The 20,357-nt window shown below is 42.6% G+C and overlaps 23 non-coding genes across 23 annotated transcripts; all 23 read right to left on the bottom strand.

The window, feature by feature from the left end:
• Positions 1-130: 130 nt before the first annotated feature.
• Positions 131-219, bottom strand: trnay-gua (transfer RNA tyrosine (anticodon GUA)). Its single transcript is given in 2 exon segments — positions 131-166; positions 183-219. It is a non-coding gene; the product is annotated as a tRNA-Tyr (tRNA).
• A 782-nt stretch (positions 220-1,001) lies between these two features.
• trnay-gua (transfer RNA tyrosine (anticodon GUA)) lies at positions 1,002-1,090 on the bottom strand. Its single transcript is given in 2 exon segments — positions 1,002-1,037; positions 1,054-1,090. It is a non-coding gene; the product is annotated as a tRNA-Tyr (tRNA).
• Positions 1,091-1,870: 780 nt separating this feature from the next.
• trnay-gua (transfer RNA tyrosine (anticodon GUA)) lies at positions 1,871-1,959 on the bottom strand. The gene is given in 2 exon segments: positions 1,871-1,906; positions 1,923-1,959. It is a non-coding gene; the product is annotated as a tRNA-Tyr (tRNA).
• Positions 1,960-2,704: 745 nt separating this feature from the next.
• trnay-gua (transfer RNA tyrosine (anticodon GUA)) lies at positions 2,705-2,793 on the bottom strand. Its single transcript is given in 2 exon segments — positions 2,705-2,740; positions 2,757-2,793. It is a non-coding gene; the product is annotated as a tRNA-Tyr (tRNA).
• A 780-nt stretch (positions 2,794-3,573) lies between these two features.
• Positions 3,574-3,662, bottom strand: trnay-gua (transfer RNA tyrosine (anticodon GUA)). Its single transcript is given in 2 exon segments — positions 3,574-3,609; positions 3,626-3,662. It is a non-coding gene; the product is annotated as a tRNA-Tyr (tRNA).
• A 737-nt stretch (positions 3,663-4,399) lies between these two features.
• Positions 4,400-4,488, bottom strand: trnay-gua (transfer RNA tyrosine (anticodon GUA)). The gene is given in 2 exon segments: positions 4,400-4,435; positions 4,452-4,488. It is a non-coding gene; the product is annotated as a tRNA-Tyr (tRNA).
• Positions 4,489-5,268: 780 nt separating this feature from the next.
• On the bottom strand, positions 5,269-5,357 carry trnay-gua (transfer RNA tyrosine (anticodon GUA)). The gene is given in 2 exon segments: positions 5,269-5,304; positions 5,321-5,357. It is a non-coding gene; the product is annotated as a tRNA-Tyr (tRNA).
• Positions 5,358-6,129: 772 nt separating this feature from the next.
• Positions 6,130-6,218, bottom strand: trnay-gua (transfer RNA tyrosine (anticodon GUA)). The gene is given in 2 exon segments: positions 6,130-6,165; positions 6,182-6,218. It is a non-coding gene; the product is annotated as a tRNA-Tyr (tRNA).
• Positions 6,219-6,998: 780 nt separating this feature from the next.
• On the bottom strand, positions 6,999-7,088 carry trnay-gua (transfer RNA tyrosine (anticodon GUA)). Its single transcript is given in 2 exon segments — positions 6,999-7,034; positions 7,052-7,088. It is a non-coding gene; the product is annotated as a tRNA-Tyr (tRNA).
• Positions 7,089-7,828: 740 nt separating this feature from the next.
• trnay-gua (transfer RNA tyrosine (anticodon GUA)) lies at positions 7,829-7,919 on the bottom strand. The gene is given in 2 exon segments: positions 7,829-7,864; positions 7,883-7,919. It is a non-coding gene; the product is annotated as a tRNA-Tyr (tRNA).
• A 783-nt stretch (positions 7,920-8,702) lies between these two features.
• On the bottom strand, positions 8,703-8,792 carry trnay-gua (transfer RNA tyrosine (anticodon GUA)). Its single transcript is given in 2 exon segments — positions 8,703-8,738; positions 8,756-8,792. It is a non-coding gene; the product is annotated as a tRNA-Tyr (tRNA).
• Positions 8,793-9,573: 781 nt separating this feature from the next.
• On the bottom strand, positions 9,574-9,662 carry trnay-gua (transfer RNA tyrosine (anticodon GUA)). Its single transcript is given in 2 exon segments — positions 9,574-9,609; positions 9,626-9,662. It is a non-coding gene; the product is annotated as a tRNA-Tyr (tRNA).
• Positions 9,663-10,445: 783 nt separating this feature from the next.
• Positions 10,446-10,534, bottom strand: trnay-gua (transfer RNA tyrosine (anticodon GUA)). The gene is given in 2 exon segments: positions 10,446-10,481; positions 10,498-10,534. It is a non-coding gene; the product is annotated as a tRNA-Tyr (tRNA).
• Positions 10,535-11,318: 784 nt separating this feature from the next.
• Positions 11,319-11,407, bottom strand: trnay-gua (transfer RNA tyrosine (anticodon GUA)). The gene is given in 2 exon segments: positions 11,319-11,354; positions 11,371-11,407. It is a non-coding gene; the product is annotated as a tRNA-Tyr (tRNA).
• A 781-nt stretch (positions 11,408-12,188) lies between these two features.
• Positions 12,189-12,277, bottom strand: trnay-gua (transfer RNA tyrosine (anticodon GUA)). Its single transcript is given in 2 exon segments — positions 12,189-12,224; positions 12,241-12,277. It is a non-coding gene; the product is annotated as a tRNA-Tyr (tRNA).
• Positions 12,278-13,022: 745 nt separating this feature from the next.
• trnay-gua (transfer RNA tyrosine (anticodon GUA)) lies at positions 13,023-13,111 on the bottom strand. The gene is given in 2 exon segments: positions 13,023-13,058; positions 13,075-13,111. It is a non-coding gene; the product is annotated as a tRNA-Tyr (tRNA).
• Positions 13,112-13,891: 780 nt separating this feature from the next.
• Positions 13,892-13,980, bottom strand: trnay-gua (transfer RNA tyrosine (anticodon GUA)). Its single transcript is given in 2 exon segments — positions 13,892-13,927; positions 13,944-13,980. It is a non-coding gene; the product is annotated as a tRNA-Tyr (tRNA).
• Positions 13,981-14,717: 737 nt separating this feature from the next.
• Positions 14,718-14,806, bottom strand: trnay-gua (transfer RNA tyrosine (anticodon GUA)). The gene is given in 2 exon segments: positions 14,718-14,753; positions 14,770-14,806. It is a non-coding gene; the product is annotated as a tRNA-Tyr (tRNA).
• Positions 14,807-15,548: 742 nt separating this feature from the next.
• Positions 15,549-15,637, bottom strand: trnay-gua (transfer RNA tyrosine (anticodon GUA)). The gene is given in 2 exon segments: positions 15,549-15,584; positions 15,601-15,637. It is a non-coding gene; the product is annotated as a tRNA-Tyr (tRNA).
• Positions 15,638-16,417: 780 nt separating this feature from the next.
• Positions 16,418-16,506, bottom strand: trnay-gua (transfer RNA tyrosine (anticodon GUA)). Its single transcript is given in 2 exon segments — positions 16,418-16,453; positions 16,470-16,506. It is a non-coding gene; the product is annotated as a tRNA-Tyr (tRNA).
• Positions 16,507-17,287: 781 nt separating this feature from the next.
• On the bottom strand, positions 17,288-17,376 carry trnay-gua (transfer RNA tyrosine (anticodon GUA)). Its single transcript is given in 2 exon segments — positions 17,288-17,323; positions 17,340-17,376. It is a non-coding gene; the product is annotated as a tRNA-Tyr (tRNA).
• Positions 17,377-18,152: 776 nt separating this feature from the next.
• Positions 18,153-18,241, bottom strand: trnay-gua (transfer RNA tyrosine (anticodon GUA)). Its single transcript is given in 2 exon segments — positions 18,153-18,188; positions 18,205-18,241. It is a non-coding gene; the product is annotated as a tRNA-Tyr (tRNA).
• Positions 18,242-19,860: 1,619 nt separating this feature from the next.
• trnay-gua (transfer RNA tyrosine (anticodon GUA)) lies at positions 19,861-19,949 on the bottom strand. The gene is given in 2 exon segments: positions 19,861-19,896; positions 19,913-19,949. It is a non-coding gene; the product is annotated as a tRNA-Tyr (tRNA).
• Between the last annotated feature and the right edge of the window lie 408 nt (positions 19,950-20,357).

Below are 20,357 nucleotides of genomic sequence, written 5' to 3'. Positions count from 1 at the left end.
AAGTCTTTGCTTTTCCAACTGATCACTCAAAGGAGTACAGCGATACTATGAAATGGTAGTAAACGCCATTGCAATTAAGTTTTGTTTTTAGCTGCGTTCAATCAGTACAGGAAGAAGGTATTGTAAAATCTACTCCGAGCCGGAGTTGAACCAGCCACCTAAGGATTCCTGTTCCCATACACCTACAATCCTCCGCTCTACCAACTGAGCTATCGAAGGGATCACATGTGCAGTGTCTGGTTTGTTGGACCATCGGATACATGGCACCTAACAGAGTCAGTGTTTTGCAAGAGTTCCATGTTGCAAGGACTTGAACATAACAAAACTGTATCTGTCTAACTCTACATGTTCCTTCATGCCTGAGGCACTGAACATATTTCACATCAACATGAGTATCCTTCCTTTTTCCAACTCTTGGGCTGCGTTCAGACGCAGGGGAGTACAGGGAGCAATTTTGAGAAATTGATACTAGAGCATAGGACTGTTTTTTTTTGAATGTCACTTACCTTACTGTTGGTAGATCCAACGCTGTTGGACCATGGGATTGCACCCAACTTTTTCTCTCAAAATTGTCCTAACCTTTCTGGAACATGTCTTATGTTCGCTGTGTGTTACACTGTATGGGCACCTATAGCTACTGACTTAGAAGCCTTCACCTTATCAAGTCAAAGGGAGTGCAGGAAGCTGTTTTGATATTTCCCATACACCTACAGTGTCCCTCAAATGTATACTTGATTGTAGGACGGTGGGGGTTTAATGTTAGCGACTTTTAATGTAGATGAGTCTTTTTTGACCCAAGGACTTGGCCCTACTTTCTGACTGAAAACTAGAATAAAGTGGGAGGAAACATGTCTTCTTCCAAGACACAGAGAAGTCTTTGCTTTTCCAACTGATCACTCAAAGGAGTACAGTGATACTATGAAATGGTAGTAAACGCCATTGCAATTAAGTTTTGTTTTTAGCTGCGTTCAATCAGTACAGACAGAAGGTATTGTAAAATCTCCTCCGAGCCGGAGTTGAACCAGCGACCTAAGGATTCCTGTTCCCATACACCTACAGTCCTCCACTCTACCAACTGAGCTATTGAAGGGACCACATGTGCAGTGTCTGGTTTGTTGGACCATCGGATACATGGTACCTAACAGAGTCAGTGTTTTGCAAGAGTTCCATGTTGCAAGGACTTGAACATAACAAAACTGTATCTGTCTGACTCTACATGTTCCTTCATGCCTGAGGCACTGAACATATTTCACATCAACATGAGTATCCTTCCTTTTTCCAACTCTTGGGCTGCGTTCAGATGCAGGGGAGTACAGGGAGCAATTTTGAGAAATTGATACTAGAGCATAGGACTGTTTTTTTGAATGTCACTTACCTTACTGTTGGTAGATCCAACGCTGTTGGACCATGGGATTGCACCCAACTTTTTCTCTCAAAATTGTCCTAACCTTTCTGGAACATGTCTTATGTTCGCTGTGTGTTACACTGTATGGGCACCTATAGCTACTGACTTAGAACCCTTCACCTTATCAAGTCAAAGGGAGTACAGGAAGCTGTTTTGATATTTCCCATACACCTACAGTGTCCCTCAAATGTATACTTGATTGTAGGACGGTGGGGGTTTAATGTTAGCGACTTTTAATGTAGATGAGTCTTTTTTGACCCAAGGACTTGGCCCTACTTTCTGACTGAAAACTAGAATAAAGTGGGAGGAAACATGTCTTCTTCCAACACACAGAGAAGTCTTTGCTTTTCCAACTGATCACTCAAAGGAGTACAGCGATACTATGAAATGGTAGTAAACGCCATTGCAATTAAGTTTTGTTTTTAGCTGCGTTCAATCAGTACAGACAGAAGGTATTGTAAAATCTCCTCCGAGCCGGAGTTGAACCAGCGACCTAAGGATTCCTGTTCCCATACACCTACAGTCCTCCGCTCTACCAACTGAGCTATCGAAGGGATCACATGTGCAGTGTCTGGTTTGTTGGACCATCGGATACATGGTACCTAACAGAGTCAGTGCAAGAGTTCCATGTTGCAAGGACTTGAACATAACAAAACTGTATCTGTCTGACTCTACATGTTCCTTCATGCCTGAGGCACTGAACATATTTCACATCAACATGAGTATCCTTCCTTTTTCCAACTCTTGGGCTGCGTTCAGACGCAGGGGAGTACAGGGAACAATTTTGAGAAATTGATACTAGAGCATAGGACTGTTTTTTTGAATGTCACTTACCTTACTGTTGGTAGATCCAACGCTGTTGGACCATGGGATTGCACCCAACTTTTTCTCTCAAAATTGTCCTAACCTTTCTGGAACATGTCTTATGTTCGCTGTGTGTTACAGTGTATGGGCACCCATAGCTACTGACTTAGAAGCCTTCACCTTATCAAGTCAAAGGGAGTACAGGAAGCTGTTTTGATATTTCCCATACACCTACAGTGTCCCTCAAATGTATACTTGATTGTAGGACGGTGGGGGTTTAATGTCAGCGACCTTTAATGTAGATGAGTCTTTTTTGACCTAAGGACTTGGCCCTACTTTCTGACTGAAAACTAGAGTAAAGATGTCTTCTTCCAACAGATCACTCAAAGGAGTACAGCGATACTATGAAAGGGTAGTAAACGCCATTGCAATTAAGTTTTGTTTTTAGCTGCGTTCAATGAGTACAGAGTACAAAACTCATTGTATTGTAAAATCTCCTCCGAGCCGGAGTTGAACCAGCGACCTAAGGATTCCTGTTCCCATACATCTACAGTCCTCCGCTCTACCAACTGAGCTATCGAAGGGATCACATGTGCAGTGTCTGGTTTGTTGGACCATCGGATAAATGGTACCTAACAGAGTCAGTGTTTTGCAAGAATTCCATGTTGCAAGGACTTGAACATAACAAAACTGTATCTGTCTGACTCTACATGTTCCTTCATGCCTGAGGCACTGAACATATTTCACATCAACATGAGTATCCTTCCTTTTTCCAACTCTTGGGCTGCGTTCAGACGCAGGGGAGTACAGGGAACAATTTTGAGAAATTGATACTAGAGCATAGGACTGTTTTTTTGAATGTCACTTACCTTACTGTTGGTAGATCCAACGCTGTTGGACCATGGGATTGCACCCAACTTTTTCTCTCAAAATTGTCCTAACCTTTCTGGAACATGTCTTATGTTCGCTGTGTGTTACACTGTATGGGCACCTATAGCTACTGACTTAGAACCCTTCACCTTATCAAGTCAAAGGGAGTACAGGAAGCTGTTTTGATATTTCCCATACACCTACAGTGTCCCTCAAATGTATACTTGATTGTAGGACGGTGGGGGTTTAATGTTAGCGACTTTTAATGTAGATGAGTCTTTTTTGACCCAAGGACTTGGCCCTACTTTCTGACTGAAAACTAGAATAAAGTGGGAGGAAACATGTCTTCTTCCAACACACAGAGAAGTCTTTGCTTTTCCAACTGATCACTCAAAGGAGTACAGCGATACTATGAAATGGTAGTAAACGCCATTGCAATTAAGTTTTGTTTTTAGCTGCGTTCAATCAGTACAGACAGAAGGTATTGTAAAATCTCCTCCGAGCCGGAGTTGAACCAGCGACCTAAGGATTCCTGTTCCCATACACCTACAGTCCTCCGCTCTACCAACTGAGCTATCGAAGGGATCACATGGGCAGTGTCTGGTTTGTTGGACCATCGGATACATGGTACCTAACAGAGTCAGTGCAAGAGTTCCATGTTGCAAGGACTTGAACATAACAAAACTGTATCTGTCTGACTCTACATGTTCCTTCATGCCTGAGGCACTGAACATATTTCACATCAACATGAGTATCCTTCCTTTTTCCAACTCTTGGGCTGCGTTCAGACGCAGGGGAGTACAGGGAACAATTTTGAGAAATTGATACTAGAGCATAGGACTGTTTTTTTGAATGTCACTTACCTTACTGTTGGTAGATCCAACGCTGTTGGACCATGGGATTGCACCCAACTTTTTCTCTCAAAATTGTCCTAACCTTTCTGGAACATGTCTTATGTTCGCTGTGTGTTACAGTGTATGGGCACCCATAGCTACTGACTTAGAAGCCTTCACCTTATCAAGTCAAAGGGAGTACAGGAAGCTGTTTTGATATTTCCCATACACCTACAGTGTCCCTCAAATGTATACTTGATTGTAGGACGGTGGGGGTTTAATGTCAGCGACCTTTAATGTAGATGAGTCTTTTTTGACCTAAGGACTTGGCCCTACTTTCTGACTGAAAACTAGAGTAAAGATGTCTTCTTCCAACAGATCACTCAAAGGAGTACAGCGATACTATGAAATGGTAGTAAACGCCATTGCAATTAAGTTTTGTTTTTAGCTGCGTTCAATCAGTACAGACAGAAGGTATTGTAAAATCTCCTCCGAGCCGGAGTTGAACCAGCGACCTAAGGATTCCTGTTCTCCTACACCTACAGTCCTCCGCTCTACCAACTGAGCTATCGAAGGGATCACATGTGCAGTGTCTGGTTTGTTGGACTATCGGATACATGGTACCTAACAGAGTCTGTGTTTTGCAAGAATTCCATGTTGCAAGGACTTGAACATAACAAAACTGTATCTGTCTGACTCTACATGTTCCTTCATGCCTGAGGCACAAAACGTATTTCACATCAACATGAGTTTCCTTCCTTTTTCCAACTCTTGGGCTGCGTTCAGACGCAGGGGACTACAGGGAGCAATTTTGAGAAATTGATACTAGAGCATAGGACTGTTTTTTTGAATGTCACTTACCTTACTGTTGGTAGATCCAACGCTGTTGGACCATGGGATTGCACCCAACGTTTTCTGTGAAAATTGTCCTAACCTGTCTGGAACATGTCTTATGTTCGCTGTGTGTTACACTGTATGGGCACCTATAGCTACTGACTTAGAACCCTTCACCTTATCAAGTCAAAGGGAGTATAGGAAGCTGTTTTGATATTTCCCATACACCTACAGTGTCCCTCAAATGTATACTTGATTGTAGGACGGTGGGGGTTTAATGTTAGCGACTTTTAATGTAGATGAGTCTTTTTTGACCCAAGGACTTGGCCCTACTTTCTGACTGAAAACTAGAATAAAGTGGGAGGAAACATGTCTTCTTCCAACACACAGAGAAGTCTTTGCTTTTCCAACTGATCACTCAAAGGAGTACAGCGATACTATGAAATGGTAGTAAACGCCATTGCAATTAAGTTTTGTTTTTAGCTGTGTTCAATCAGTACAGACAGAAGGTATTGTAAAATCTCCTCCGAGCCGGAGTTGAACCAGCGACCTAAGGATTCCTGTTCTCCTACACCTACAGTCCTCCGCTCTACCAACTGAGCTATCGAAGGGATCACATGTGCAGTGTCTGGTTTGTTGGACCATCGGATACATGGTACCTAACAGAGTCAGTGCAAGAGTTCCATGTTGCAAGGACTTGAACATAACAAAACTGTATCTGTCTGACTCTACATGTTCCTTCATGCCTGAGGCACTGAACATATTTCACATCAACATGAGTATCCTTCCTTTTTCCAACTCTTGGGCTGCGTTCAGACGCAGGGGAGTACAGGGAACAATTTTGAGAAATTGATACTAGAGCATAGGACTGTTTTTTTGAATGTCACTTACCTTACTGTTGGTAGATCCAACGCTGTTGGACCATGGGATTGCACCCAACTTTTTCTCTCAAAATTGTCCTAACCTTTCTGGAACATGTCTTATGTTCGCTGTGTGTTACAGTGTATGGGCACCCATAGCTACTGACTTAGAAGCCTTCACCTTATCAAGTCAAAGGGAGTACAGGAAGCTGTTTTGATATTTCCCATACACCTACAGTGTCCCTCAAATGTATACTTGATTGTAGGACGGTGGGGGTTTAATGTCAGCGACCTTTAATGTAGATGAGTCTTTTTTGACCCAAGGACTTGGCCCTACTTTCTGACTGAAAACTGAAAAGTGGGAGGAAACATGTCTTCTTCCAAGACACAGAGAAGTCTTTGCTTTTCCAACTGATCACTCAAAGGAGTACAGCGATATTATGAAATGGTAGTAAACGCCATTGCAATTAAGTTTTGTTTTTAGCTGCGTTCAATCAGTACAGACAGAAGGTATTGTAAAATGTCCTCAGAGCCGGAGTTGAACCAGCAACCTAAGGATTCCTGTTCCCATACACCTACAGTCCTCCGCTCTACCAACTGAGCTATCGAAGGGATCACATGTGCAGTGTCTGGTTTGTTGGACCATCGGATAAATGGCACCTAACAGAGTCAGTGTTTTGCAAGAGTTCCATGTTGCAAGGACTTGAACATAACAAAACTGTATCTGTCTGACTCTACATGTTCCTTCATGCCTGAGGCACTGAACATATTTCACATCAACATGAGTTTCCTTCCTTTTTCCAACTCTTGGGCTGCGTTCAGATGCAGGGGAGTACAGGGAGCAATTTTGAGAAATTGATACTAGAGCATAGGACTGTTTTTTTGAATGTCACTTACCTTACTGTTGGTAGATCCAACGCTGTTGGACCATGGGATTGCACCCAACTTTTTCTCTCAAAATTGTCCTAACCTTTCTGGAACATGTCTTATGTTCGCTGTGTGTTACACTGTATGGGCACCTATAGCTACTGACTTAGAACCCTTCACCTTATCAAGTCAAAGGGAGTACAGGAAGCTGTTTTGATATTTCCCATACACCTACAGTGTCCCTCAAATGTATACTTGATTGTAGGACGGTGGGGGTTTAATGTTAGCGACTTTTAATGTAGATGAGTCTTTTTTGACCCAAGGACTTGGCCCTACTTTCTGACTGAAAACTAGAATAAAGTGGGAGGAAACATGTCTTCTTCCAACACACAGAGAAGTCTTTGCTTTTCCAACTGATCACTCAAAGGAGTACAGCGATACTATGAAATGGTAGTAAACGCCATTGCAATTAAGTTTTGTTTTTAGCTGCGTTCAATCAGTACAGACAGAAGGTATTGTAAAATCTCCTCCGAGCCGGAGTTGAACCAGCGACCTAAGGATTCCTGTTCTCCATACACCTACAGTCCTCCGCTCTACCAACTGAGCTATCGAAGGGATCACATGTGCAGTGTCTGGTTTGTTGGACCATCGGATACATGGTACCTAACAGAGTCAGTGCAAGAGTTCCATGTTGCAAGGACTTGAACATAACAAAACTGTATCTGTCTGACTCTACATGTTCCTTCATGCCTGAGGCACTGAACATATTTCACATCAACATGAGTATCCTTCCTTTTTCCAACTCTTGGGCTGCGTTCAGACGCAGGGGAGTACAGGGAACAATTTTGAGAAATTGATACTAGAGCATAGGACTGTTTTTTTGAATGTCACTTACCTTACTGTTGGTAGATCCAACGCTGTTGGACCATGGGATTGCACCCAACTTTTTCTCTCAAAATTGTCCTAACCTTTCTGGAACATGTCTTATGTTCGCTGTGTGTTACAGTGTATGGGCACCCATAGCTACTGACTTAGAAGCCTTCACCTTATCAAGTCAAAGGGAGTACAGGAAGCTGTTTTGATATTTCCCATACACCTACAGTGTCCCTCAAATGTATACTTGATTGTAGGACGGTGGGGGTTTAATGTCAGCGACCTTTAATGTAGATGAGTCTTTTTTGACCTAAGGACTTGGCCCTACTTTCTGACTGAAAACTAGAGTAAAGATGTCTTCTTCCAACAGATCACTCAAAGGAGTACAGCGATACTATGAAATGGTAGTAAACGCCATTGCAATTAAGTTTTGTTTTTAGCTGCGTTCAATCAGTACAGAGTACAGAAGGTATTGTAAAATGTCCTCCGAGCCGGAGTTGAACCAGCGACCTAAGGATTCCTGTTCTCCATACATCCTACAGTCCTCCGCTCTACCAACTGAGCTATCGAAGGGATCACATGTGCAGTGTCTGGTTTGTTGGACTATCGGATAAATGGTACCTAACAGAGTCAGTGTTTTGCAAGAATTCCATGTTGCAAGGACTTGAACATAACAAAACTGTATCTGTCTGACTCTACATGTTCCTTCATGCCTGAGGCACTGAACATATTTCACATCAACATGAGTTATCCTTCCTTTTTCCAACTCTTGGGCTGCGTTCAGACGCAGGGGAGTACAGGGAAGCAATTTTGAGAAATTGATACTAGAGCATAGGACTGTTTTTTTGAATGTCACTTACCTTACTGTTGGTAGATCCAACGCTGTTGGACCATGGGATTGCACCCAACTTTTTCTCTCAAAATTGTCCTAACCTTTCTGGAACATGTCTTATGTTCGCTGTGTGTTACACTGTATGGGCACCTATAGCTACTGACTTAGAAGCCTTCACCTTATCAAGTCAAAGGGAGTACAGGAAGCTGTTTTGATATTTCCCATACACCTACAGTGTCCCTCAAATGTATACTTGATTGTAGGACGGTGGGGGTTTAATGTTCAGCGACTTTTAATGTAGATGAGTCTTTTTTGACCCAAGGACTTGGCCCTACTTTCTGACTGAAAACTAGAATAAAGTGGGAGGAAACATGTCTTCTTCCAACACACAGAGAAGTCTTTGCTTTTCCAACTGATCACTCAAAGGAGTACAGCGATATTATGAAATGGTAGTAAACGCCATTGCAATTAAGTTTTGTTTTTAGCTGCGTTCAATCAGTACAGACAGAAGGTATTGTAAAATGTCCTCCGAGCCGGAGTTGAACCAGCGACCTAAGGATTCCTGTTCTCCATACACCTACAGTCCTCCGCTCTACCAACTGAGCTATCGAAGGGATCACATGTGCAGTGTCTGGTTTGTTGGACCATCGGATACATGGTACCTAACAGAGTCATGTTTGCAAGAGTTCCATGTTGCAAGGACTTGAACATAACAAAACTGTATCTGTCTGACTCTACATGTTCCTTCATGCCTGAGGCACTGAACATATTTCACATCAACATGAGTTATCCTTCCTTTTTCCAACTCTTGGGCTGCGTTCAGACGCAGGGGAGTACAGGGAGCAATTTTGAGAAATTGATACTAGAGCATAGGACTGCTTTTTTTGAATGTCACTTACCTTACTGTTGGTAGATCCAACGCTGTTGGACCATGGGATTGCACCCAACTTTTTCTCTCAAAATTGTCCTAACCTTTCTGGAACATGTCTTATGTTCGCTGTGTGTTACAGTGTATGGGCACCCATAGCTACTGACTTAGAAGCCTTCACCTTATCAAGTCAAAGGGAGTACAGGAAGCTGTTTTGATATTTCCCATACACCTACAGTGTCCCTCAAATGTATACTTGATTGTAGGACGGTGGGGGTTTAATGTCAGCGACCTTTAATGTAGATGAGTCTTTTTTGACCCAAGGACTTGGCCCTACTTTCTGACTGAAAACCTAGGAAAAAGTGGGAGGAAACATGTCTTCTTCCAAGACACAGAGAAGTCTTTGCTTTTCCAACTGATCACTCAAAGGAGTACAGCGATACTATGAAATGGTAGTAAACGCCATTGCAATTAAGTTTTGTTTTTAGCTGCGTTCAATCAGTACAGACAGAAGGTATTGTAAAATCTCCTCCGAGCCGGAGTTGAACCAGCGACCTAAGGATTCCTGTTCCCATACACCTACAGTCCTCCGCTCTACCAACTGAGCTATCGAAGGGATCACATGTGCAGTGTCTGGTTTGTTGGACCATCGGATACATGGTACCTAACAGAGTCAGTGTTTTGCAAGAGTTCCATGTTGCAAGGACTTGAACATAACAAAACTGTATCTGTCTGACTCTACATGTTCCTTCATGCCTGAGGCACTGAAACATATTTCACATCAACATGAGTTTCCTTCCTTTTTCCAACTCTTGGGCTGCGTTCAGACGCAGGGGAGCTACAGGGAGCAATTTTGAGAAATTGATACTAGAGCATAGGACTGTTTTTTTGAATGTCACTTACCTTACTGTTGGTAGATCCAACGCTGTTGGACCATGGGATTGCACCCAACGTTTTCTCTGCAAAATTGTCCTAACCTGTCTGGAACATGTCTTATGTTCGCTGTGTGTTACACTGTATGGGCACCTATAGCTACTGACTTAGAACCCTTCACCTTATCAAGTCAAAGGGAGTATAGGAAGCTGTTTTGATATTTCCCATACACCTACAGTGTCCCTCAAATGTATACTTGATTGTAGGACGGTGGGGGTTTAATGTCAGCGACTTTTAATGTAGATGAGTCTTTTTTGACCAAAGGACTTGGCCCTACTTTCTGACTGAAAACTAGAATAAAGTGGGAGGAAACATGTCTTCTTCCAACACACAGAGAAGTCTTTGCTTTTCCAACTGATCACTCAAAGGAGTACAGCGATATTATGAAATGGTAGTAAACGCCATTGCAATTAAGTTTTGTTTTTAGCTGCGTTCAATCAGTACAGACAGAAGGTATTGTAAAATGTCCTCCGAGCCGGAGTTGAACCAGCGACCTAAGGATTCCTGTTCTCCTACACCTACAGTCCTCCGCTCTACCAACTGAGCTATCGAAGGGATCACATGTGCAGTGTCTGGTTTGTTGGACCTATCGGATACATGGTACCTAACAGAGTCTGTGTTTTGCAAGAATTCCATGTTGCAAGGACTTGAACATAACAAAACTGTATCTGTCTGACTCTACATGTTCCTTCATGCCTGAGGCACTGAAACAGTATTTCACATCAACATGAGTTTCCTTCCTTTTTCCAACTCTTGGGCTGCGTTCAGACGCAGGGGAGTACAGGGAGCAATTTTGAGAAATTGATACTAGAGCATAGGACTGTTTTTTGAATGTCACTTACCTTACTGTTGGTAGATCCAACGCTGTTGGACCATGGGATTGCACCCAACTTTTTCTCTCAAAATTGTCCTAACCTTTCTGGAACATGTCTTATGTTCGCTGTGTGTTACAGTGTATGGGCACCTATAGCTACTGACTTAGAAGCCTTCACCTTATCAAGTCAAAGGGAGTACAGGAAGCTGTTTTGATATTTCCCATACACCTACAGTGTCCCTCAAATGTATACTTGATTGTAGGACGGTGGGGGTTTAATGTCAGCGACCTTTAATGTAGATGAGTCTTTTTTGACCCAAGGACTTGGCCCTACTTTCTGACTGAAAACCTAGAATAAAGTGGGAGGAAACATGTCTTCTTCCAAGACACAGAGAAGTCTTTGCTTTTCCAACTGATCACTCAAAGGAGTACAGCGATATTATGAAATGGTAGTAAACGCCATTGCAATTAAGTTTTGTTTTTAGCTGCGTTCAATCAGTACAGACAGAAGGTATTGTAAAATCGTCCTCAGAGCCGGAGTTGAACCAGCGACCTAAGGATTCCTGTTCCCATACACCTACAGTCCTCCGCTCTACCAACTGAGCTATCGAAGGGATCACATGTGCAGTGTCTGGTTTGTTGGACCATCGGATAAATGGCTACCTAACAGAGTCAGTGTTTTGCAAGAGTTCCATGTTGCAAGGACTTGAACATAACAAAACTGTATCTGTCTGACTCTACATGTTCCTTCATGCCTGAGGCACTGAACATATTTCACATCAACATGAGTTTCCTTCCTTTTTCCAACTCTTGGGCTGCGTTCAGATGCAGGGGAGTACAGGGAGCAATTTTGAGAAATTGATACTAGAGCATAGGACTGTTTTTTTGAATGTCACTTACCTTACTGTTGGTAGATCCAACGCTGTTGGACCATGGGATTGCACCCAACTTTTTCTCTCAAAATTGTCCTAACCTTTCTGGAACATGTCTTATGTTCGCTGTGTGTTACACTGTATGGGCACCTATAGCTACTGACTTAGAAGCCTTCACCTTATCAAGTCAAAGGGAGTACAGGAAGCTGTTTTGATATTTCCCATACACCTACAGTGTCCCTCAAATGTATACTTGATTGTAGGACGGTGGGGGTTTAATGTTAGCGACTTTTAATGTAGATGAGTCTTTTTTGACCCAAGGACTTGGCCCTACTTTCTGACTGAAAACTAGAATAAAGTGGGAGGAAACATGTCTTCTTCCAACACACAGAGAAGTCTTTGCTTTTCCAACTGATCACTCAAAGGAGTACAGCGATACTATGAAATGGTAGTAAACGCCATTGCAATTAAGTTTTGTTTTTAGCTGCGTTCAATCAGTACAGACAGAAGGTATTGTAAAATCTCCTCCGAGCCGGAGTTGAACCAGCGACCTAAGGATTCCTGTTCTCCTACACCTACAGTCCTCCGCTCTACCAACTGAGCTATCGAAGGGATCACATGTGCAGTGTCTGGTTTGTTGGACCATCGGATACATGGTACCTAACAGAGTCAGTGCAAGAGTTCCATGTTGCAAGGACTTGAACATAACAAAACTGTATCTGTCTGACTCTACATGTTCCTTCATGCCTGAGGCACTGAACATATTTCACATCAACATGAGTATCCTTCCTTTTTCCAACTCTTGGGCTGCGTTCAGACGCAGGGGAGTACAGGGAACAATTTTGAGAAATTGATACTAGAGCATAGGACTGTTTTTTTGAATGTCACTTACCTTACTGTTGGTAGATCCAACGCTGTTGGACCATGGGATTGCACCCAACTTTTTCTCTCAAAATTGTCCTAACCTTTCTGGAACATGTCTTATGTTCGCTGTGTGTTACAGTGTATGGGCACCCATAGCTACTGACTTAGAAGCCTTCACCTTATCAAGTCAAAGGGAGTACAGGAAGCTGTTTTGATATTTCCCATACACCTACAGTGTCCCTCAAATGTATACTTGATTGTAGGACGGTGGGGGTTTAATGTCAGCGACCTTTAATGTAGATGAGTCTTTTTTGACCTAAGGACTTGGCCCTACTTTCTGACTGAAAACTAGAGTAAAGATGTCTTCTTCCAACAGATCACTCAAAGGAGTACAGCGATACTATGAAAGGGTAGTAAACGCCATTGCAATTAAGTTTTGTTTTTAGCTTCGTTCAATCAGTACAGAGTACAAAACTCATTGTATTGTAAAATCTCCTCCGAGCCGGAGTTGAACCAGCGACCTAAGGATTCCTGTTCCCATACATCTACAGTCCTCCGCTCTACCAACTGAGCTATCGAAGGGATCACATGTGCAGTGTCTGGTTTGTTGGACCATCGGATACATGGTACCTAACAGAGTCAGTGTTTTGCAAGAATTCCATGTTGCAAGGACTTGAACATAACAAAACTGTATCTGTCTGACTCTACATGTTCCTTCATGCCTGAGGCACTGAACATATTTCACATCAACATGAGTATCCTTCCTTTTTCCAACTCTTGGGCTGCGTTCAGACGCAGGGGAGTACAGGGAACAATTTTGAGAAATTGATACTAGAGCATAGGACTGTTTTTTTGAATGTCACTTACCTTACTGTTGGTAGATCCAACGCTGTTGGACCATGGGATTGCACCCAACATTTTCTCTCAAAATTGTCCTAACCTTTCTGGAACATGTCTTATGTTCGCTGTGTGTTACACTGTATGGGCACCTATAGCTACTGACTTAGAACCCTTCACCTTATCAAGTCAAAGGGAGTACAGGAAGCTGTTTTGATATTTCCCATACACCTACAGTGTCCCTCAAATGTATACTTGATTGTAGGACGGTGGGGGTTTAATGTTAGCGACTTTTAATGTAGATGAGTCTTTTTTGACCCAAGGACTTGGCCCTACTTTCTGACTGAAAACTAGAATAAAGTGGGAGGAAACATGTCTTCTTCCAACACACAGAGAAGTCTTTGCTTTTCCAACTGATCACTCAAAGGAGTACAGCGATACTATGAAATGGTAGTAAACGCCATTGCAATTAAGTTTTGTTTTAAGCTGCGTTCAATCAGTACAGACAGAAGGTATTGTAAAATCTCCTCCGAGCCGGAGTTGAACCAGCGACCTAAGGATTCCTGTTCCCATACACCTACAGTCCTCCGCTCTACCAATTGAGCTATCGAAGGGATCACATGTGCAGTGTCTGGTTTGTTGGACCATCGGATACATGGTACCTAACAGAGTCAGTGCAAGAGTTCCATGTTGCAAGGACTTGAACATAACAAAACTGTATCTGTCTGACTCTACATGTTCCTTCATGCCTGAGGCACTGAACATATTTCACATCAACATGAGTATCCTTCCTTTTTCCAACTCTTGGGCTGCGTTCAGACGCAGGGGAGTACAGGGAACAATTTTGAGAAATTGATACTAGAGCATAGGACTGTTTTTTTGAATGTCACTTACCTTACTGTTGGTAGATCCAACGCTGTTGGACCATGGGATTGCACCCAACTTTTTCTCTCAAAATTGTCCTAACCTTTCTGGAACATGTCTTATGTTCGCTGTGTGTTACAGTGTATGGGCACCCATAGCTACTGACTTAGAAGCCTTCACCTTATCAAGTCAAAGGGAGTACAGGAAGCTGTTTTGATATTTCCCATACACCTACAGTGTCCCTCAAATGTATACTTGATTGTAGGACGGTGGGGGTTTAATGTCAGCGACCTTTAATGTAGATGAGTCTTTTTTGACCTAAGGACTTGGCCCTACTTTCTGACTGAAAACTAGAGTAAAGATGTCTTCTTCCAACAGATCACTCAAAGGAGTACAGCGATACTATGAAATGGTAGTAAACGCCATTGCAATTAAGTTTTGTTTTTAGCTGCGTTCAATCAGTACAGACAGAAGGTATTGTAAAATCTCCTCCGAGCCGGAGTTGAACCAGCGACCTAAGGATTCCTGTTCTCCTACACCTACAGTCCTCCGCTCTACCAACTGAGCTATCGAAGGGATCACATGTGCAGTGTCTGGTTTGTTGGACTATCGGATACATGGTACCTAACAGAGTCTGTGTTTTGCAAGAATTCCATGTTGCAAGGACTTGAACATAACAAAACTGTATCTGTCTGACTCTACATGTTCCTTCATGCCTGAGGCACAAAACGTATTTCACATCAACATGAGTTTCCTTCCTTTTTCCAACTCTTGGGCTGCGTTCAGACGCAGGGGAGTACAGGGAGCAATTTTGAGAAATTGATACTAGAGCATAGGACTGTTTTTTTGAATGTCACTTACCTTACTGTTGGTAGATCCAACGCTGTTGGACCATGGGATTGCACCCAACGTTTTCTGTGAAAATTGTCCTAACCTGTCTGGAACATGTCTTATGTTCGCTGTGTGTTACAGTGTATGGGCACCCATAGCTACTGACTTAGAAGCCTTCACCTTATCAAGTCAAAGGGAGTACAGGAAGCTGTTTTGATATTTCCCATACACCTACAGTGTCCCTCAAATGTATACTTGATTGTAGGACGGTGGGGGTTTAATGTCAGCGACCTTTAATGTAGATGAGTCTTTTTTGACCTAAGGACTTGGCCCTACTTTCTGACTGAAAACTAGAGTAAAGATGTCTTCTTCCAACAGATCACTCAAAGGAGTACAGCGATACTATGAAATGGTAGTAAACGCCATTGCAATTAAGTTTTGTTTTTAGCTGCGTTCAATCAGTACAGACAGAAGGTATTGTAAAATGTCCTCCGAGCCGGAGTTGAACCAGCGACCTAAGGATTCCTGTTCTCCTACACCTACAGTCCTCCGCTCTACCAACTGAGCTATCGAAGGGATCACATGTGCAGTGTCTGGTTTGTTGGACTATCGGATACATGGTACCTAACAGAGTCTGTGTTTTGCAAGAATTCCATGTTGCAAGGACTTGAACATAACAAAACTGTATCTGTCTGACTCTACATGTTCCTTCATGCCTGAGGCACAAAACGTATTTCACATCAACATGAGTTTCCTTCCTTTTTCCAACTCTTGGGCTGCGTTCAGACGCAGGGGACTACAGGGAGCAATTTTGAGAAATTGATACTAGAGCATAGGACTGTTTTTTTGAATGTCACTTACCTTACTGTTGGTAGATCCAACGCTGTTGGACCATGGGATTGCACCCAACGTTTCCTGTGAAAATTGTCCTAACCTGTCTGGAACATGTCTTATGTTCGCTGTGTGTTACACTGTATGGGCACCTATAGCTACTGACTTAGAACCCTTCACCTTATCAAGTCAAAGGGAGTATAGGAAGCTGTTTTGATATTTCCCATACACCTACAGTGTCCCTCAAATGTATACTTGATTGTAGGACGGTGGGGGTTTAATGTCAGCGACTTTTAATGTAGATGAGTCTTTTTTGACCAAAGGACTTGGCCCTACTTTCTGACTGAAAACTAGAATAAAGTGGGAGGAAACATGTCTTCTTCCAACACACAGAGAAGTCTTTGCTTTTCCAACTGATCACTCAAAGGAGTACAGCGATATTATGAAATGGTAGTAAACGCCATTGCAATTAAGTTTTGTTTTTAGCTGCGTTCAATCAGTACAGACAGAAGGTATTGTAAAATCTCCTCCGAGCCAGAGTTGAACCAGCGACCTAAGGATTCCTGTTCCCATACATCTACAGTCCTCCGCTCTACCAACTGAGCTATCGAAGGGATCACATGTGCAGTGTCTGGTTTGTTGGACCATCGGATAAATGGTACCTAACAGAGTCAGTGTTTTGCAAGAATTCCATGTTGCAAGGACTTGAACATAACAAAACTGTATCTGTCTGACTCTACATGTTCCTTCATGCCTGAGGCACTGAACATATTTCACATCAACATGAGTATCCTTCCTTTTTCCAACTCTTGGGCTGCGTTCAGACGCAGGGGAGTACAGGGAGCAATTTTGAGAAATTGATACTAGAGCATAGGACTGTTTTTTTGAATGTCACTTACCTTACTGTTGGTAGATCCAACGCTGTTGGACCATGGGTTTGCACCCAACTTTTTCTCTCAAAATTGTCCTAACCTTTCTGGAACTTGTCTTATGTTCGCTGTGTGTTACACTGTATGGGCACCTATAGCTACTGACTTAGAAGCCTTCACCTTATCAAGTCAAAGGGAGTACAGGAAGCTGTTTTGATATTTCCCATACACCTACAGTGTCCCTCAAATGTATACTTGATCGTTGGACGGTGGGGGTTTAATGTTAGCAACTTTTAATGTAGATGAGTCTTTTTTTGACCCAAGGACTTGGCCCTACTTTCTGACTGAAAACTAGAATAAAGTGGGAGGAAACATGTCTTCTTCCAACACACAGAGAAGTCTTTGCTTTTCCAACTGATCACTCAAAGGAGTACAGCGATACTATGAAATGGTAGTAAACGCCATTGCAATTAAGTTTTGTTTTTAGCTGCGTTCAATCAGTACAGACAGAAGGTATTGTAAAATCTCCTCCGAGCCGGAGTTGAACCAGCGACCTAAGGATTCCTGTTCCCATACACCTACAGTCCTCCGCTCTACCAACTGAGCTATCAAAGGGATCACATGTGCAGTGTCTGGTTTGTTGGACCATCGGATACATGGTACCTAACAGAGTCAGTGTTTTGCAAGAGTTCCATGTTGCAAGGACTTGAACATAACAAAACTGTATGTCTGACTCTACATGTTCCTTCATGCCTGAGGCACAAAACATATTTCACATCAACATGAGTTTCCTTCCTTTTTCCAACTCTTGGACTGCGTTCAGACGCAGGGGACTACAGGGAGCAATTTTGAGAAATTGATACTAGAGCATAGGACTTTTTTTGAATGTCACTTACCTTACTGTTGGTAGATCCAACGCTGTTGGACCATGGGATTGCACCCAACGTTTTCTGTGAATATTGTCCTAACCTGTCTGGAACATGTCTTATGTTCGCTGTGTGTTACACTGTATGGGCACCTATAGCTACTGACTTAGAACCCTTCACCTTATCAAGTCAAAGGGAGTATAGGAAGCTGTTTTGATATTTCCCATACACCTACAGTGTCCCTCAAATGTATACTTGATTGTAGGACGGTGGGGGTTTAATGTCAGCGACTTTTAATGTAGATGAGTCTTTTTTGACCAAAGGACTTGGCCCTACTTTCTGACTGAAAACTAGAATAAAGTGGGAGGAAACATGTCTTCTTCCAACACACAGAGAAGTCTTTGCTTTTCCAACTGATCACTCAAAGGAGTACAGCGATATTATGAAATGGTAGTAAACGCCATTGCAATTAAGTTTTGTTTTTAGCTGCGTTCAATCAGTACAGACAGAAGGTATTGTAAAATGTCCTCCGAGCCGGAGTTGAACCAGCGACCTAAGGATTCCTGTTCTCCTACACCTACAGTCCTCCGCTCTACCAACTGAGCTATCGAAGGGATCACATGTGCAGTGTCTGGTTTGTTGGACTATCGGATACATGGTACCTAACAGAGTCTGTGTTTTGCAAGAATTCCATGTTGCAAGGACTTGAACATAACAAAACTGTATCTGTCTGACTCTACATGTTCCTTCATGCCTGAGGCACAAAACGTATTTCACATCAACATGAGTTTCCTTCCTTTTTCCAACTCTTGGGCTGCGTTCAGACGCAGGGGAGTACAGGGAGCAATTTTGAGAAATTGATACTAGAGCATAGGACTGTTTTTTTGAATGTCACTTACCTTACTGTTGGTAGATCCAACACTGTTGGACCATGGGATTGCACCCAACTTTTTCTCTCAAAATTGTCCTAACCTTTCTGGAACATGTCTTATGTTCGCTGTGTGTTACAGTGTATGGGCACCCATAGCTACTGACTTAGAAGCCTTCACCTTATCAAGTCAAAGGGAGTACAGGAAGCTGTTTTGATATTTCCCATACACCTACAGTGTCCCTCAAATGTATACTTGATTGTAGGACGGTGGGGGTTTAATGTCAGCGACCTTTAATGTAGATGAGTCTTTTTTGACCCAAGGACTTGGCCCTACTTTCTGACTGAAAACCTGGAAAAAGTGGGAGGAAACATGTCTTCTTCCAAGACACAGAGAAGTCTTTGCTTTTCCAACTGATCACTCAAAGGAGTACAGCGATATTATGAAATGGTAGTAAACGCCATTGCAATTAAGTTTTGTTTTTAGCTGCGTTCAATCAGTACAGACAGAAGGTATTGTAAAATGTCCTCAGAGACGGAGTTGAACCAGCAACCTAAGGATTCCCGTTCCCATACACCTACAGTCCTCCGCTCTACCAACTGAGCTATCGAAGGGATCACATGTGCAGTGTCTGGTTTGTTGGACCATTGGATAAATGGCACCTAACAGAGTCAGTGTTTTGCAAGAGTTCCATGTTGCAAGGACTTGAACATAACAAAACTGTATCTGTCTGACTCTACATGTTCCTTCATGCCTGAGGCACTGAACATATTTCACATCAACATGAGTTTCCTTCCTTTTTCCAACTCTTGGGCTGCGTTCAGATGCAGGGGAGTACAGGGAGCAATTTTGAGAAATTGATACTAGAGCATAGGACTGTTTTTTTGAATGTCACTTACCTTACTGTTGGTAGATCCAACGCTGTTGGACCATGGGATTGCACCCAACTTTTTCTCTCAAAATTGTCCTAACCTTTCTGGAACATGTCTTATGTTCGCTGTGTGTTACACTGTATGGGCACCTATAGCTACTGACTTAGAACCCTTCACCTTATCAAGTCAAAGGGAGTACAGGAAGCTGTTTTGATATTTCCCATACACCTACAGTGTCCCTCAAATGTATACTTGATTGTAGGACGGTGGGGGTTTAATGTTAGCGACTTTTAATGTAGATGAGTCTTTTTTGACCTAAGGACTTGGCCCTACTTTCTGACTGAAAACTAGAGTAAAGATGTCTTCTTCCAACAGATCACTCAAAGGAGTACAGCGATACTATGAAAGGGTAGTAAACGCCATTGCAATTAAGTTTTGTTTTTAGCTGCGTTCAATGAGTACAGAGTACAAAACTCATTGTATTGTAAAATCTCCTCCGAGCCAGAGTTGAACCAGCGACCTAAGGATTCCTGTTCCCATACATCTACAGTCCTCCGCTCTACCAACTGAGCTATCGAAGGGATCACATGTGCAGTGTCTGGTTTGTTGGACCATCGGATAAATGGTACCTAACAGAGTCAGTGTTTTGCAAGAATTCCATGTTGCAAGGACTTGAACATAACAAAACTGTATCTGTCTGACTCTACATGTTCCTTCATGCCTGAGGCACTGAACATATTTCACATCAACATGAGTATCCTTCCTTTTTCCAACTCTTGGGCTGCGTTCAGACGCAGGGGAGTACAGGGAGCAATTTTGAGAAATTGATACTAGAGCATAGGACTGTTTTTTTGAATGTCACTTACCTTACTGTTGGTAGATCCAACGCTGTTGGACCATGGGTTTGCACCCAACTTTTTCTCTCAAAATTGTCCTAACCTTTCTGGAACATGTCTTATGTTCGCTGTGTGTTACACTGTATGGGCACC

This window comes from Neolamprologus multifasciatus, chromosome 10, assembly GCF_963576455.1.
Source record: "Neolamprologus multifasciatus chromosome 10, fNeoMul1.2, whole genome shotgun sequence".
Taxonomy (NCBI): domain Eukaryota; kingdom Metazoa; phylum Chordata; class Actinopteri; order Cichliformes; family Cichlidae; genus Neolamprologus; species Neolamprologus multifasciatus.
The sequence above is the reverse complement of the archived record's forward strand: the minus strand, read 5'-3'. Positions and strand labels throughout refer to the sequence as shown.